At 47.7% G+C, this 3,461-nt stretch overlaps 2 pseudogenes across 1 annotated transcript; one reads left to right on the top strand and one right to left on the bottom strand.

Moving 5' to 3' along the window:
• Positions 1–374: 374 nt before the first annotated feature.
• Positions 375–1,040, bottom strand: LOC101568335 (annotated as a pseudogene). The gene has a single exon (XR_001116997.2). The product of XR_001116997.2 is annotated as a peptidyl-prolyl cis-trans isomerase H pseudogene (transcript).
• A 541-nt stretch (positions 1,041–1,581) lies between these two features.
• LOC111812004 lies at positions 1,582–2,404 on the top strand (annotated as a pseudogene).
• The last annotated feature ends 1,057 nt before the right edge of the window (positions 2,405–3,461 follow it).

The following is a 3,461-nucleotide window of genomic DNA, read 5'->3' as shown; positions in this document are numbered from 1 at the left end:
AAAAAAAAAAAAAAAAAAAAAATTATGGAGAACCCTATTGCCACCTTCTTTCTTGGGAGGAAGAATGTATTAGAGGCAAAATTTTTTTTAAATTGCAAAAATAGCTGGGCATGGTGGTGCACTCCTGTAATCCCAGCACTCTCGAGGCTGAGGCAGGAGGATTACCTTGAGTTGAAGGCTAACCTTGGCTACCTAGTGAGTTCAAGGGCAACCTGAACTGCACAGTGAGACCCTGTCTGAAATCAATCAATCAATCAGTCACACATACAAAATTTTTTCTTTAAACCGCAGCTCTTGTTTTTTTGTTTTGTTATGGGCACAAACATTCAAAAACCTTTATTTACAGTTGAAAATGTCAGTGTTCACGTTTGGTTCTGGGTCTGGTACTTCTGCAGCAGGCCAGAATGCAAACGCAGAGGCCAGTCCAGCTTTCTGACTCAGAAAAGTCAGGACAGCAAAGGAAGCCCTCATTCATGATTCAGTCTTGGCCTGGACTACATCTCCCCACATTGTGAGATTACCACAGGCAGTTTAGGCTTATTGTTAGGGCCTGTAGGAACATTCTCAATCTTACTCATCACTAGAAGTCCATCAATGATTTTTCTGAACACTACGCGCTTCCCATCCAGCCAGTTGCACTTCAAACAGGTGATAAAGAACTGACAGCCATTTGTACTAGGACCACTGTTTGCCATGGAAAGCAGGCCTGGAGCTGAGTGTCTGAGTTTGAAATTTTCATCTGCAAATGGGCCCCGGTAAATACTGGCGACTCCAGTACCATCTCCATTAACAAAATCTCCACCCTGAATCATGAAATCCTTTATGACCCTGTGGAACGTGCTTCCTTTATATCCTATTGGAACCCCATCTTTTCTGAATTCTCCAGTGCAGAACTGCCTGAAATTCTCCGCTGTCTTGGGCACGACATCTGCAAACAGCTCGATCTTCATGCTGCCAATTTCCTGGCCGCCGATGCTGACATCGAAGAACACTACGGGGTTTACGGGGCTTGAATTTGCCACCACCATGGCTCCGACCCGGAAGCACTAGTCCAGTTCCCCGCAGCTCTTGTTATAGCGTTAAAAGTTATATTGATGTAGTCTTGTCCTGGTTCTGCCTGAAGAAACTTTCCAGCTCCGCTGTGGCCAGACAATCCATGGAGCATTTCCAAAATTCTGAATAACATCATTGTTGATCACAGTCGAAAATTACAAGCACCTGTAGTATCACTCTCTAGAGTCCTGGAAACTAACCTAGGTGTGTCCATGGGAGGGAATACTGGGCAGCAGTTGGCTTGAACAGCATAGGGAGAGATGTTGGAGATGTTTCATTAAGGAAAAAGAAACAAATTGCAGAACTGTATGGATAGGAAGCCACTTGTGTTAAAAGTAGTACATATGGCGGGGCACAGTGGTCCACATCTGTAATCCCAGCTACTCAGCAGGCTGAGGCAGGAGAATCCCATGAGTGTGAGGCCAGCATGGGGCTACAAATAGAGTTTACAAGTTTAAGGCCAACCTGAACTGCATCGTGAAACCCTGTCTCAAAAAGATCAAAAAAGGCTGGAGATATAGCTCAGTGATGCAAGTGCCTACCTGCAAGTATGAGATCATAAGTTTGATTTCTGTTAAAAAAAAAAAAAAAAAAGGCAACCTGAAAATTTAGGGAAACATTATCTCAAAATTTTGAAAATACGCTGTAGACCCTGTACTAAACACATAAAAAAATTAAAAATTACTTGTTTTTGAGATAAGGTCTCAATGTGATAGGTATCCCAGGCTGGCCTCACTGCAGTCTTATTCTCTCTACTTCCAAGTGCTGGGATTGCAGGCATGCCACCAAACCCAGCTTGAAAATAAATTTTTATTTATACTTTTTGGTGCAACCGGGGATTGAACTCAGGCCCTTTCGCTTGCTAGGGAAGCATTTATTCCACTGAGCCATCTCCCCGGCCTCCAGTGCATCCCGCGGCCCCCACTACTTCTGCGCCCCCAGCCGCATCTCCTGGCGGACCGTGCGAGGGATGCTGCCCACAAGACCAAGCGAGGCCAGGCTGCCCTGGACCGCCTCAAGGTGTCTGCCGGGAGCCTGTCACGCTATGACAAGAAAAAGCCGGTGGTGGTTCCTGCTGCCCTCAAGGTCGTGCGGCTGAAGCCAGCGAGGAAATCTGCCTACCTGGGCCGCCTGGCTCACGAGGAAGGAAAGGCCAAGATCCATTACAGGAAGAAGAAGCAGCTCCTGAGGCCAGGGAAACAGGCGGAGAAGAATGTGGAGAAGAAAATCAGCAAGTTCGCAGAGGTCCTCAAGACCCACGGACTTCGGGTCTGAGCCTAATAAAGACTCTTTCTGCCTCATGCTTGGCCTGGCTTGCCCTTCCTCCAGCGCCGCCCTGGGATGTGGGGGCTCCGGGGGAAGCTGTCTAGGTGCCACAGGCACCCTCGGGTCCCAAGCTGGGAGGAGGAAAGCACCGTAGTCCCTCCCCAAAGCCTTCCCATGAGGGTACTTGAACAGCTTTAAGTCTCACAGGATGGAATTTCTAACCTTCAGGAGAACTTTAGAGAGGGAAAAGAACTACCACCAGGTACTTTGCAGGGTTGAAAGACCCTGCTGGGGCACCCTGCCCCTGTGACCTAATGCCTTACTCTGCAGCTGTGGGATGGCCAGAGGCACACAGATAAAGCAGTGCAGCCTCACCTCTTGGCCTTCTCTCTGTCACCAGAAACAAATAAATTATTTTTAAACAAACAAAAAAGAAAGAAAATAATTATTTTTTAAAAAAGGTTACATAGGAGGGCCGGCCAGATAACTCAGTGGATTAAAGCATTTGCTTAGGCAGACACAGGGGCTGGGGGTTTGATTCCCAGGCCTGCCATGCCGGCCCCCTCCCCCGGGGGGCCCTGAGAAGGTGATTGAGAGTAGGTGTGGTGGCGTGCTCCTGTAATCCCAGCCCTTGGGAGTCTGTAAACAGGCAGATCACTAGAGTCTGATCTTACTGTAGTGAAATCCTGTAGACCTTGTACTACATGCTTTTTTTTTTTTTTTTGTATTTTAGGAAAGGGTTTACAGAGTGTTCAGGTTCTCACTACTAGATCAGATTCATAATGATCCTCCTGTTTACAGCCTCCAGTCTCAATTGCTGTTTCAGCACGCCCCAGGGGTAGGGCCTGCGCGGCAGGCCAGGGGATCAAACCCCAGGCCCCTGCTCCTGCTTGCAGGCACTTTAATCCACTGAGCTATTTGGCCAGCCCCTAAATGCATTTTTTTGAGAAAAGGTTATATAGGGCCAGGGAGATAGCTCAGCGGCATAAGTGCCTACCTGTCAACCACAAGGCCCTAAATTCAATCCCAGGTACAGGAAAAAAAAAAAAGGATACATAACTCAGCAGCCTTGCACCAAGTAAAGTGGAGATTGACCCTGGGAGGAGCTGAGCAGGGAGCTGTACAAGAAAAGGACCAGCAGG

The sequence above is a fragment of the Octodon degus genome, unplaced genomic scaffold, assembly GCF_000260255.1.
Source record: "Octodon degus isolate 3935 unplaced genomic scaffold, OctDeg1.0 scaffold00011, whole genome shotgun sequence".
Lineage (NCBI taxonomy): Eukaryota > Metazoa > Chordata > Mammalia > Rodentia > Octodontidae > Octodon > Octodon degus.
This window is presented reverse-complemented; position numbering and strand designations above follow the sequence as displayed.